This window comes from Bemisia tabaci, chromosome 9 (assembly GCF_918797505.1).
Source record: "Bemisia tabaci chromosome 9, PGI_BMITA_v3".
Classification (NCBI taxonomy): Eukaryota; Metazoa; Arthropoda; class Insecta; order Hemiptera; family Aleyrodidae; genus Bemisia; species Bemisia tabaci.
Window position 1 is genome coordinate 42,310,846 of NC_092801.1, and position 15,068 is coordinate 42,325,913.

At 38.1% G+C, this 15,068-nt stretch overlaps 1 long non-coding RNA gene across 1 annotated transcript; it reads right to left on the reverse strand.

The window, feature by feature from the left end:
* Positions 1-1,705: 1,705 nt before the first annotated feature.
* On the reverse strand, positions 1,706-7,333 carry LOC140225376 (uncharacterized). The gene is made up of 2 exons (XR_011900496.1): positions 7,074-7,333; positions 1,706-2,272 (listed from the first exon to the last, which is right to left on the reverse strand). It is a non-coding gene; the product is annotated as an uncharacterized lncRNA (long non-coding RNA).
* Between the last annotated feature and the right edge of the window lie 7,735 nt (positions 7,334-15,068).

A 15,068-nucleotide genomic window follows, 5' to 3' on the forward strand; every position in this document is an offset into this window, starting at 1 on the left:
AATTTTGTTTTAATCTTCATACAAAATTATTTTTTAGGTTTTACATTTGTTTTCAAACTAATTTTAAAGAAGATCTTTTTTTATTTTTTAAATACTTTGCTTTTTTTTTCGATTAAATTGTTGATTCTTCTTTTGCCATTTCTGTCCTGCTTTTCTTCCTATATTTCCTACAACTTTGCTCTTCTTCTTTCCTCCTTTTGTCTTTTCTTTTTTTGCTTCTTCTTTTTCTTCTTCAGTAGCTGTTCCTTCTGGTTCTTCTTCTTTTTCTGCTCCTGTTTTAACTTCATCTAATTTTTCCGCTTTTTCTTCTTCGTTTTTTCCATGTTCAGTCTGCTTTCTGGTTTCCGGGGAATGCAGCTGCATTCCGGATGCGTTAAGGGGTGGGAAGGAGGGAGGGACGGACTGAGAAACTGAAAAAAGTACGTTACGTAACGGTAAATATTAAATAAACTTACCTATATATGGATCCTTGAACTTTAAAGCAATAAGGTCCATCACCCGGAATATCAATTCGATTTACAGAGAAAGAGGCAAAAGCAACAGCACTATTATAATTTCTGATACGCTTTATGAAATTTGGAGAATATAAATACTCGGTAAAGAAATTAAGCCATTTTGGCAGCAGTTATTAAAATGACCATTGGACATTTCACCCTGAAAATGGCGAGCATCACAATGATGACAAATTATATTCATTGAACCGACTGAAAATTTGGTAACAAAATTTTCATCAAAGTTCTGATCATCAATTTTATACTTCCGAAATGAAGAAATGAAACTTTGATTTTCTATACTAATAACAGAGTTCAGTTCTTGCTTCACTAAACGAACATGCGAAGAATTCTGGAAAACGCGACCACGTTTTGGAGGACGACCGCCTCGGTCATTGAAAATTTCACTCATAACAACTGTTAAATTTAAAATTAAAATTAGTAAAAATTATTATTATTTTAACAAAATCATAACTGAAAAGTTCAATTTTTAAATTAAAAAAAATAAATCAGAAGAAAAAGGATGAAATGAAAATGGAAATTAATAATAAACATATTTATACACATTGAAAAGAAACAGCGTGAAAAGTTCTGATCGGAATTTTTTTTTTTTTTTTTTTTTTTTTTTTTTTTTTTTTTTTGGTATGTTAAAATGAGAAAAAAACTTGGAGGTTATTGACTTAATGAGGAAAAATTGGCAATAGGAAAAAGATGGAAGCAACCATGAAAAACCGTAAAAAAAAAAAAAAAAAAAAAAAAAAAAAAACCGCGGGAACAGAAAAATGTAAGTTGATGGCAGTTGAGTGTTGGAAGTAACCTCACTTAATGATGATTGTTGAATGAAAACAGCTGATAAAAAGACAGCAAACAGTAAAGTAAGATGCGTAGCAACAAAACTTTTCCGAAAAACAAAAAACAAAAAACCCCCACTTCCCCTCATCCAATTTATGAGTTTTTAGGGATTTAAAAATCGGGGACGAACCCCAGAAAATAATTTATAGTTTTCCCGAAGCATTGAGAACAACACCTTTCAAATGAACCAACGCCCCTCGCAATTAGTACAGTGGTTGATTCACAATTTCATTCTATTTTTCAAATTAAATATTAAGATAGCTGATGCGGCTTGGTTCCTCTCTGCTAAACGCGGTCCAATTTCACCTTGTAACAGCAGTTTTTAGAACGTAGGAAAGTAAAGACAATAACAACACAGTCAATTGACAGTAACATCTAGGATTATAATAAAAAATCAATAAATACTTACACACAAAAAATAAATAAATTAACAGGTACTGAAAAAGTATGAATGCATAAAAAAAGTATCATTGCATCTGAAAAGCGATACAATGAAAGAAGAGTTGGTTCGACTCGGTCAAGCAGAAGGTAGAATTAAGTTGTCCGATGTTCGAGGAATTTAAATAATTTTAAAATATTTTTAAAAAAAAATTAAAATAGTTTTAAAATATTAAATTTTTGGGGATTTTTTTTTTTTAAATATTTTGGGTTTTGATTCCGTTCCTTCCCTTGCCTTCACAACAGCTCTTGAACCTCTGTTCCCTGGCATCGTCGAGCGTCTCACAGTATGGATTGGCGGCGTAGTTGTAGCAGTAGTATCCGAGCTCGGAGCCACACGCACTGGTGGCCTTCCCATCGTTCCATCCGCCACCGATTCCACTGCCGCACCGCGTGATTCTCTTTCCCTCCACTAGGGATCCGATCACCGCCAGCACGAAGAAAAACAGGCTCAGGCTGAAGTATTTCATGGTTGTTTGGTTGTTTTTGTTCTGAAATCAAAGGAAACAAATTCTTAATCTTTCTTGCTTAGCTTACTTACAGTAAAATAAAGAACTTAAAAATATTTTAAAAAAACATTTTTAAAATATTTTCCAAACTCTTTTAAGGAATATTTAAAAAATGTTTACAGGCTATATTTTTAAATTATTTTAAAAATATTGCCTGTAAACATTTTCAAAATATTCCTCAAAAGAGTTTTAAAAAATTTTTAAAAATATTTTAATTACAATATTTTCATGAAAATATTTTGATAAAGGTGACAATATTTTGTAAATATTTTCAAAATATTTTGTGCTAACTGAGTAGTGTAACGAGCTATATAATACATAATAGAAGAGGTCGTAAATAATAGAGGAGAGCTAAAAAGAGGTCGGACATTAAATTTTATGGACAAAATTCCAAGTTTTAGTGTTTATTTCGCCAGAGATTAAATTCCAAGGGTCATATACCCAGGGCCCAGGGCCAGATTGACTCGCTTGCCGCCCATAGGCCGCCTGTATTTTGCATAGAGTACATAGAGTCGTAATGTAAATGGGAGAGCTGGCGCCATGTTCTGCTCGAAGAATTCCGAGCCCGGTGTGCGCCGAGTTCGGGTCGCTTTTTCGATACATTTTCGATCCAAAATGGCGGTGTGGAATACGTGGTAATTCCTATCTCCTTTGTTGTTGTTGTTGTTGTTTTCATCGGATGGCCGGGTACCCGTGTATCGCAAACAATCGATTATGTATCGAAAAAGTGACCCGGCGTCACACAGGAGTCTCGGAATTCGGGACATGGAAAATGCTTAAAAGTGGCGCCAGCTCTCCCAATTACATTACGACTCTATGTACTCTATGGTATTTTGCCGCCCCCTTCTCAATTGTTTTGAGACATCAATAAAAACCATCAAGTGAACGTGCCGGAGGGGGAGGGGTGCATAAGACGCGTTTACTCGTGTTAGGCACATTTTTTGCGAAAGCCCTGTCAACACTACTAGCAAAAATTCACGTAACTTGGCGCGAAAGTTAATAAGTTCCGTTAACCTATCTCTGTGTGGACAAGGCCTTCGATTTACAAGAAATGAACAAAAATATTATGAAATCACAAACATAAATGTGCTTTAATAATTTTAACTTCCGCCGCCACGCCGCGCTGATTGCACCGTGTTTGGCGCTATGCGTGAAATATTCCCACAGTCTTGTATGCGCTATGCGTTTTACGCCGACCGCTGCTGCACGCACTTTGTTTCGTGAAGTATTCATGCAGTCTTGTAGGCGCTATGCGTTTCACGCCGCCCGCTGCTGACCGCAGCGACCGCACTATCTTTGACGCAATGCGTGAAGTATTCATGCAGTCTTGTAGGCGCTAATATGTGTTACATGCCGACCGCCGCGCCGCGCCGCGGGTTTCTCCTGTTCATCTCAAGTTCTCGTCATCATTGCTCTCTGCGCCGCGCCGTTCCAGGCCAAATTCCGTGTTCGGTTTCTCTCTTAGTCTTAACTCGACTAAGTAAAGGTGCTGTCTATTGTATCACAAGAAGATGACAAAATTAGAGATATACTCTCGGGAAATGAGAGATTTTGTCACCTTTCCTTGTTTGTAATGTTTTTCTGAATCCGATTTTTTTGTACCTGCATTTAAAAAAATTGCAAAATTTGCCGCCATGGGCCGCGGCCCATGCGGCCATCGCCTTAATCCGGCCCTATGCATATACCTACGGGACCTTCCGGCCAAGGTATCACAAGCGCCATGCGATGTTTCAAAATTTCCGCCGCCATTTTATTTTTTTACGGAGAAATCGCCCTAGTAAAAGTGAATCAGCCTGACGTCAGGCTATGTTCCATAAACTACCCTGAGTCAGAGTGATTCAGGCTGATGTCAGACTGATGTCAGACTGATATCAACCTGAACCAGTCAGCCTCAGGGTAGTTTATGAAACATAGCCTGAGGTCAGGCTGACTCACTTTTACCAGGGCGTCGGTTGAATCTGTTTGAAAATTTCACTGAATTTTATCGGCAGCACAAAAGAAAATTCAGTGAACTTTCCGGACAGCTCCGTCGAACAATTCCTCTATAAACAAATAAAATGGCGTCGGAAATTTTGAAACTTCGCATGACGTTTGTGATACTTCGGCCGGAAGGTGACGTTTCAATGTTCATTTCGCCAAAAAATTCAAGGGACATATCTCACAGGAAATTTCACGAAAAATCTATTGAACCACCCTTAAACTTTTTAGTTTTATACGTTCGAAAATATAAGCATTCAAAGTTTTCAGATTTTGTCCGACTTCTCCTATTGACTAGGCCAAGTCTGTCCCGAAACTCAAGTAGCACAATGCAAGGGAAAAATTCAATGATGACCGGACCTAAAGGAGACCAGTGGGCTGATTATTGAAATTGATAGACAAAGAAATAGACAAAGACACCTTGCAAATAGAGGGATCCTATTGGTGGAAGCGGGCGGTTGAAATGGACGAACTAGGTAGGTAGTAGACTTACTCTGCCGTGCTAAGGGAAGAACGCTGTATGAGCATTTGAGAGTTGCCAAATTTCCTTCGATAAAATGTTTATTTTTGAGGAAAATTATGAATATTCTTCCTTGAAATTTTCAGACGTTTTAGATCAAATTACGAACAAAATTATCCGAGGAATTGGTAGACATACATTCGAAAATTTTCCTGAAAATGAGTGATTTGTCAGGAGAAATTTGGCAACGCCTGATGGCTCATACGGCGTTCTTCCTTAGCACGGCAGTACTAACGGTAACTCGCTACTCGCGAGTGACCGTATAGTTAGTCCATCATTTCCCCCTTAGTCTATGCCAAGTACACGCTCCAACTAATAGGATCGCTCCCATTTTCCCTATGTCTTCTTTGTCTACCGCCTTGTCTATCAGTTTCAATAATCGCTCCTCTGGAAGATTGTTCCAGGCCACCGCAATTTTCCTCCACGTCCTGGTTGGTCACCAAAAAGGTTAACACATCGCACTGTTCAAAATTGTATCACATTTTGGATTATTTTTGTATGCCTGCCAATGTTGTATTGTTCCACAGGAGTTAATAATCTGAAAATCCTCGAGGAAAGAGGGGAAAAAAAACCTTATCTACCGAAAGAAAATTTATATCAACTTTTTTCAAATGCAAGGCGGGGAACGAATCAGGAAATTTTGGCGCAAGGTTAGCGCTGAAAGTTCATTAATTGAAAAAAATACGAGTCCTGGAGTTCCAAGGCAAAAATTCTTCGGTCGCAAGAAAAAACGTGTTTTAAATTTTTGAAAAAAAGCTAAGGAAATTTTTCCCCTTGAAGATTAAGTCTCTTTTACAGATCCGGTCATACATAAAGGCGCGCTTAAATGCTATAACATTGTAATTTTTCGCCATGAGATTGCAATATTTTTACATCAAGTGGTCAATGAATGCCGATTTTAAATGATCGAAAAGATGAATTCCACTCATCAGAAACACAGGCAATGTTCAATGTAAAGAGGAATCGCAACTAATTTCAATTTGATTGCAACGAAATAGCTTATGCCAAAAAAGGTTCCTTTTTTTGTGTCTGAACGACGTGTCTAAACCGAGATCTGCGATTTGCTGTTTCCTAATAAATGTAAAGCAAAACTAGCCAACTACCACAGCCAGCGAGCTGATTATTGAAATTGGTAGACAAAATAATAGACAAAGAAGCCAAAGGGGAAATGAAGCGACCCTATTGGTTGAAACGTATGGTTGTCATAGACCATACTATAGGTAAGGGGGAAAATGATGAATTAACCACAGGGTCCCTCCTCGTGAGTTGCCGTTAGTTAGTCTATTCCATTGCATACCTCTTTCGTCCATTTCAATCACCCGCTTCCACCAATAGTATCGCTCAATTTTCCTTTTTGTCTTCCTTGTCTATAAATTTCAATAATCGACCCACTGAGGTGTAGGAAATGAAAGATGACGCATGAAGAGATGCATGGATGTAATGGATCGCATTCAATTCAAAACCAACTATCTCCATTGTTACAAGCAGGCTCTGTCATGCATTTATTCTTATGGGTTCAAGGACCCACGTCACAGTAAAGATAGTTCCTTTTGATCTGAAGACGTCGAATTATGAGAGCCACAAGCCCCGCCCCTCCTTAAATTTTTGAGAGCACGGTCACTCGACAGAACATTGCGACTATTGTAAACGTGTATTTCAGGAACACAAAGTTAAGTAAAAAAATAGATAAATAAAAAAATAAATAAATAAAAAATAAATAAATAAAAACGTCATATTTTTCGCAAAAAGAAAACCCTTTTGAGTAATCTCTTCGGTAATATTCGTGAGAGGTCAAATTTAGGAGAAAATTTTTCAAAAAGAAATACTAAATCGTCTAAATTTTTTTTCAATCTTCTATATATTATGACCAAAGTTGAAGCATTCAACAAAATAAAAAAACTGCGGTCGTTTTAGCTTTTTCCGGTATAAATTTCAATTAAAAATCTCCGAGATGGAGCCTCTCTCTTCACCAATTTCCGCCGAGTTCGAAAAGTTTTTGAAAAATGTTTTCCAACGATGACTACCACGAGGGAATAGGGGTCGTCTTTTCGATCAAAACTGAGTGTCAACGATTGATTCTATGAGATAGGTTGTTATGTACAAATTTTAATATAGAGCCTGTCCAGGGGCGACACCGGAAATTTTTTTGTCATGCTATGAAAAGTAACTCCTTTCAACCGAGGGAACGAGAGTTCGGCGCGGCACTTTTGCACACTTTTGTAAAAAAAATTAAAAAAAAAAAAAAAAAAAAAAAAAAAAAAAAAAAACAGAAAAAACCTTACTCACCGTTTACAGCGATGAAGTGTCGGGCTGGATTCTGTCGAACACAATGACAAAATTTGGAGCTTTTCCGCGTTTTTATATCGGGAAGTTATCTACGACCTGGAAAGCGCGACTCAGTTATCGCCGATTTCGGGGTCAATTAATTTTATCAAACGCATTAACCTTGTATCGAGTTTTGACTCATTTTAGTTTCACAAAAACAAACACCTTGGTCGTCTCTTGAGATTGAGTCCTAATTGACTTAGGTGGTTTATCTCTTCATGTCAAAGGTCCATTTTCCCATGTTTGCACAGCATGGAAAATCACTCCATGCGGAATTCTTTCGCGCTATCCTCCCCTCCCCCTTCCTTTTCACATTTTGTCTACTTTGTCGTGTAAAAAGGAACTTCATGTGAACATTCGAATATTACCGAATTTTTCCCCAAAACAAACATTTGTTTTTCGAGGAAATTGCGAATATTTTTCCTGAAAATATTCAAAAACTTTAGATCATAAATTGAGAATAAAAAGTCTCAAATCCCGGAAAATTAGGTCGTGTTTTTCTTGTGAATTTCGTGACGTACTAAGGCTCATGATGCCCTCCCCTTTCGCAAGCCTGCGGGGGCGGGCTGATCATTGAAATTGATCGACAAAAAAGACGACGAAAAAATGAAGCTATCCAATTGATTGAAACAGGTGTTTGTTATAGACTAAAGGGGGGGGGGGGATTATAAGCTATTTAAAGAGTCTCTCGAGGGTTGTCGTTATTTAGTCTATTCTACCTCCTTTGTCCATTTCACCCAACCGCTTTCACCAATTGGATCGTTTCAAGATAATGTTAAGGTGATTCGATGGACGCTATATTTTGTGTCAGAACGGCATGCGATATATCGCATTGATTGGTCCCATTTTTTCTGCTACTCGTCATTTTTCTCATATTTTGAGATCGCAATTCTGTTGCCAGGAGGCTAAAGAATTCACATACAACCAACCAAACTACAACCAAATTTAACGTATTAAAGGCGTGGTTTTTTCAGAGGACAAATATCGCATTCGAGCGCAGTTTCGATATGAGTGTCGAATGCGATATTTTTCCTCTAAAAAACCATGCCCTTAATACGTTGAAGTTGTTTTGGAAAATTGGTAAGTGAATTCTTCAGTCTCAGGGCAACAAATTTGCGATCTCAAAATTAGAGAAAATTGACGAGTAGCTGAAAAAATGGAACCAATCGATGCGATATATCGCATGGCGTTCTGACACAAAATATGGCGTCCATCGAATCACCTTAAGTAATTATTTTCTAGGTGCTAATTTAAAAGATTGCAGAGAAGAAAGAGTTAAGTCAAATTTTTAATTTTACCGGGTGAAGTGGGTGTTTTTGTGGTGTAAACGAAGAATTGAAGGCCCTGTATGACTCTGTCATTTTGGAATCTCGCAGTAAAACCCGCTGCCACGCCGAGCCGCGGATAAAGTGGTGAATGCCTGCAGAGTGAAAACGCCTTAACCTCTGTGCTTATGCAACACGAACAGCTATGGAGCTTAAATACCTGCATTCAGGCGTTGTAGATACTGAAATTCGCTCATACTTCTCAAAATACTTAAATACTTTCTCATAATCTCATACTTTAACGCGATTCCAACGTCACCCATTTGCGCTGATTAAGTAAACTATTGCTAATTTGTATCGTAACATTGTCACTTTTCGGAGAAATGCTTTAATCGTTTGAATGGATCACAAAATTGCCCCTCTAGAATGTGGCATGCGGCTCTGCACTTCCTGAGCTGAGAACACTTCAATCAAATACATATTTTTTTTCTTCTTTTTTAGAAAAAAACTATCACAGCTGAAAAATTATCTATAGAACTTCACGGGTAAAATTCCAAAAGTGCGAGTGAAGATTCGACGTAAGAGCGTTTTTTTCTAAAAGTTTTGTGTCCTGCCTCCTGGTTCTGAAATGACCGCGTAAGTTGATGCGTATTTAAATTCCGATCTAACTTCTTTTTAACTCTCATGCAAAAACAAATATGTTAGAATACGCGCTCAAAGTGTTTTCCTTGAAGTGTTCTTAGCTCAGGAAGTGCAGAGTCGCAGCCCATATTCTGGAAGGGCAACTTTGTGACCAATTTAAACGATTAAAGCATTTTTTCGAAAATCGATAAAATGTTACGATAAAAACCAGCAGTGGTTTACTTAATCGGCGCAATGAATGACGTTGGGATCACATTCAGGTATGAGATAAACAAGCAAAGCCATGAACACCAAGCGAATTTCAGTACCTACAACGCCTGAATGCAACGATTGAAGCTCCATGGATGTCCGTGTTGCATAAGCACAGAAATGAAGGCGTTTTAGCGGCTCTGGTGCTTGCACTAGAGCTGCTATTCCGGACGGTCCCAGCTGGGGAGTATCAATGCAGCATGTTACATTGTAGAGACCGCGCGTTGGTTGATGGGAATCGGCGCCATTTTCGGCTATGTTCCTTGTCATGACTTTATTTTATTGCATACTGTTTTATTGTTAGTCAATGCTATGTTGTGTATTGTATTTTTGGAATCATGGTGATACAGTCAACAATTCAAAACTTGTTTGTGCTTTTATCTCGTGATGGAAAAAAATGTACTTTACGTTCAAAATTTGAAAATTTGAATTTTAAAGTTTTCGCGGTTAAGGAAGCTTTAACCACTGGGTTGGAGCTTCCTAGTCATATTACTTGATATCAGCTGATAGCAAACAAAGGTTACCAGGGAAACCGTAAACGTCTAACAACTATCGTGGCCATTGGGGCGATTATTGAAATGATATCGACTGTATGTCGCCGCTTACGACAGGACATAGCCCTATCTTAACTGTGTAATATATCGCAATTCGATATTGTTTTGATTTTTAAAAGGAGCAATTCATTCATACAGTTCCGATTAGTTTTGGCGAACGGGCCCTTAACCTACGGCACTCGGCTCATGGGAATTTTTTAACTTGTCCTGGACGGACTCGTCTGTAGCGCCTCGTTCTTCGTTGTGTGTGTGATTTCGTGAAGAAGTTTCTATGGCAATTTGCTTTTATTTGTGAGCTGTTTTTTCACGGGATTTTTGAATGTTCTGTACGAATAAATTCGGTGAGTACCTCATTTATCCCTCCTTCCAGTAAAATTATTTCAACTTTTCCTTCTCCCTCATTCTGGACCCACTCATGGGCTGATTATTTTCTCATTCTTGAAACTTTAGACTGGCAATTTCTATGCACAATTTTCATGCAATAATGATTTATAATGCCCCTAATCCATTAAAATGAATTACAATAGTAATGCCGCATTATAATGTCGTATTATACATCGCAACGATTCATGTCCTACTGATTATTGATTATTGTAAGATGAATTCTGTTTTCTCTGATTGTATGTTTCATACGTGCGAAGCAAGTACGGGTCACTAGAAACGTGGTTCGTACGGGTGGCTGATGAAATTGATCTTCGAATACCTTTTGATGAGCTAGGGAAATGGAACCATCTGCATCTCATGGACAATAAATAGTTGCCGTAATTAAGGTCATCCCGTGATTAAGGTGCCGTGATTTAAGTCATAAATTCTTCATCTAATTCTTGATTCATCTCCAAAATGTCTGCTAAAGCTTTCATGCGCTTCTCCTTGTATGCATGAATGAGCAAATTGGGTATCGAACAAGCGGACACTTTTTGAAAATTTAGATGATTCTGGACAATATCGTACAGAAGTCCACGAGCTGCAGATAGAACCATTACCTCTAGCTCATCAAAAGTTATTCGAAGATCATTCAACAACCTCTTTGACAAGTTGCAAAAACTTTTCGTTAACAATAGTGTCACACGGTACTAGGAATATTTACTATTTAACGAACCTTATATTTCCCTGACTCAGTCCTAAATTATAGAAGTATGCGTTACTTTTCCAGCAATCCAAAAAAACAATTATACAAAAAACCAATACCTACACTTTCAGATATAAAAATGCAAATTTTTTGCAGCCTCGCTAAACGACTTATCAACCAGAGATTTTTTAAGAAGCGGACCTCCAAAGAGCTTTCAAAATTAAAAGTATACAAAAAGTGATAATGCCATGTATTCGCCATATCAAAGCCCAATACACATTTATACACCGGCTACGTAAATCTGCTAAGTTACAAAACATGAATCGACAGTTGTCGGATTGTACATCAATGACAAAATGTGTCTAGGCCCTCATTCTTGACTACAACTACTGCCCCCAGAGCCGCTCTCCGACGCCAATGCGTTGGAGCTTCCTGCTTGTTCACTCTGCAGGCACTCACCACTTTACCCGCTCGGCGCGGCAGCGGGTTTTACTGCGAGATTTCAAAAAATGACAGAGTCGGACAGAGCCTTCAATTCTTCGTTTACGCCACAAAAACATGCACTCCACCTAGTAAAATTAAAAATTTGACTCAACTCTTTCTCCCGTGCTATCTTTTAAATTATTAGCACCTAGACAATAATTACTTTCACACTATCCATTGAAAAAAAGGTAGAGGAAGCAGTGATTGTCTTGCTCACATGAACGCTTCGTAGCATTAAGTACAACGTCGCAATATTTCACCAGAAATTGTATCAATTACTCCAGAATTTTAAACGTCTTCAGGGTTTTTCATTTCGCCCTGACAAATTTCCGGGAATTTTTGAGTATGAGACATGCACCCCTTAATGAACAGACATACGTTTTTAGGTGTAACGTGGCAACTTTACAATGCAATTATGCCCCTCTGATTCGCACCTCTGCATTTCTTCTTTGAAAGCCAATTTTATTGACAATTTACACATCATGTCGATCCAAAGAGGCATTATTGAATAGACGAACACCAAACTTAAAGTCAATCAAATCAAATCACTCTATGATGGCAAACACAATATCAATGGTGAAACTACCATACCACGTATCTCGGAAAACCCGATTTTTCAGGAGAGCAATAAAACCGACTTCGTTCCTTTTTTGTGATGATTGAAAGGTAATAAATCTTGGAGGTAGAAACAATCAATTGCTTTTCACCACGCATTAAACATTTTTGAAAATAGCCCCAACAGTTAGGACACGCAGAGGAAAAACCGAGTTACGTATGTGTTTTGCGAATTAGGAACCAACACTATTACCTCGAGGTATATGAATTTCAAATTAAGGTTTTTAGCCTGTTACTTGAAGATTTTGATCGATGTAAGGCCTGGCGAAGAGTCATATTGAACAGCGTGATTAAATTAATTCACTGGAAGCTTCTGTTGATCCTACAGCTGGAGCAGTCATCAGGTTTTTAGAAATTACTATTCTTTTAAACGCCATGACAGATCAGGTACTCCGTTGTAAGAAAGTATAGGTATGTATCAGGTTACCCTCTTAACCCTAGTCTGCCTGAGTGGGGTCAGATTGACCCCACGGGAGTTTCAACTCTTTGCCATTTCTCGTGGTATGCACGAAATTTTTTGTCCTTCACAAATAGCTCTACAAAAACATCTAGGAACACGATTTTGAAGGGGGAAAAAAAAAAAAATGTGCATGAGAGATCAAAAAATGCACGAGTACCCCTAGAAAGCCTGAGCGGGGTCAGATATCCTTATAACATATATTTTACCATTTAGCATCACAAAAGCTTACTTTGAAGGTGTATTAATTTTTCTCTTTTTAATTTTTTTCAGAAACTTATAAAACAAGCAAAATTTTTCAGATTTTTTTCGTTTTCAGTATTTAGTAGCCCTATGATTTTTTTTCTCATGCTGAGAACAACATGGCAACATGTGTATGATAAAATGGTTGCATACCCTACGCCGTGTTTTTTAAAACTTAAGGTATACTGTATGGTTAAGGCCTGTAAGGTTAGTGCACTGATATTAACTAAAAACATGAAAAAAACATAGCTAACTAATTGATTTTCAGCTGGGGTCAAATTGACCCCGCTCAGGCTTTCTCGTTGGTTCAGAGGCTCAGGCAGACTAGGGTTAAATGATCATCCTAATACTCTTTAAAAAAAAGGTTTTCCTTTCCTCAGTGGACGAGTCGCCTTCCAATACAAGCGTATGCAACATCGATTACACCTCTTGTCCGCATTATATTATCCGTTACTTGTTGACATCTGACGCGCACCTATCTGTCACTTCCTCAAGCGGACCTAGCCTAAGGCTGCCTTCTGTAGCCTTCAGTAGAACATTTAGTGTGTGCCTTGCATTTATAGATTACTCAAGTTGAAAAAAAGTTGTCTTGAAGTTGAAAGACGTAGCGAAAAAACGGACAACTTCCCAACCCCGCGCGTCGATGAGCGAGATTAGCGTGGGTTATGAGAACGGGAATAGGATGGAGGCGGGGAGGATTTTGTCATATTTTTTTATATTTTTGCTCATTACTTTTTCAGATGCAAACGTTCAATATCTTAGAAGAATGAGTGTTTGCTTTTTTTTTTTTTTTGGTCCCACGGAAACAAATAAATAATTGAGATTTTTGGTGAAAATGAGGGAGTGCCAATTTCATAAGGGAAGATTCACTAAAACTCTTTGCACCTTTTTGGTGCAACAGCCTTAATTACCTTTCAAGAAAATCTCATCTTTTTATACTTGAACCGGATACACCTTTTGATTTGCCTCAGCTAAAGGCTCCTAATTTTTCCTGTTTGCGATAACTTCGCGACGCGACGGCGCGCGGGGCGAGATATGTGAATTACGAATTAGCGCTGAGATATCGTGGAGCTTAAGATAGACGGTGAAACTACCAAACCACGTATCTCGGTTTGCGACGTCGTAGACTTCCTGTCATACTTTATTTTTTAAATGAAAAACTACTTAACATCCAGTCTTGAAAATTTCTGTGATTTTTCCTCTTTGTGCGGAGAAAATTCCGTGAAAATTTCAAGGAACGATATTGATTTGGTCTACTTCGAAAAAAAAAATGTGAGCGTAGATTTTTTAAACACCGCAAACGAGATACGTGGTTTGGTAGTTTCACCGTCGATATGTGATATTTTAACAACGTTTTTGAGTAACTTCCCGATTTTGTTCGACAAAAATATTTAGAGCATAGATGAAGGACATCTCTTACAACTCATTTTTGAAGCTTACTCAACCCCGACAAAAATCTAGGTACGTGGTTGGGTAGTTTCACCATCGATATTTCTTCAGCGACATTTCGACGGTGCAAGTCGGCAATCACATAACTCGGTTTGCGACGTCGCAGACTTCCTATCATACTTTATTTATTAAACGAAAAACTACTCAACGGCCATTCTTTAAAACTGCCATGATTTTTCTTCTCTATGCGGAGAAAATTCTGCAAAAACTTCAAGGAATGATGTCAATTTGTTCTCCTTAAAAAAAATAATATACAAGCGGAGATTTTTAGACACCGCAAACGAGTTATGTGATTGCCGACTTGCACCGTCGATTTGCGGACATAATTTCTTACTTTTCAAGCCGAATTTTAACCTCGACCTCATTCTAAACTGTTTTGATTCAATAGAACTATCTCAGCGGAGAATGAGGTTGCTTATCTAATAATCATAATATCCTCGAAACGGTTGAATCTTCTCGGGCAATAATTTATTAACTCTGACTATGGATCCAATTGTTATTCCACATAAATTGAGCAGTAGATCATATTTCATTTCAGTTTCCCTTTCCTGCGAAAAGAGAAAAATTGTGTTTCAGTAAAACGATTGGTATATGTCGTGTGTGTCTTACGAATCTCAGGTTCTGCGCTCAATGGGTCAGATGCGCTGGTCACAGAATCCTGTTTTGGTGCTTGGTTCTCGTAGATTTGCTAAAATAATCAGATCAGTCTTAACAGCAACTTTCTACGCTCAATATTAGACGCGATATCGCCCTTTGAAAAGTCGAGTTTTTGACGTCATCCACCGCGGAAGTGACACCCTTGCTTTCATCCGAGTTGCACGTTGCAGGGCCGGATTAAGGGGGTGGCCACGTGGGCCGCAGCCCATGGCGGCAAAATTAGGGGGCGGCAAATATTGCAATTTTTTTAAATGCAGGTACAAAAAAATCGGA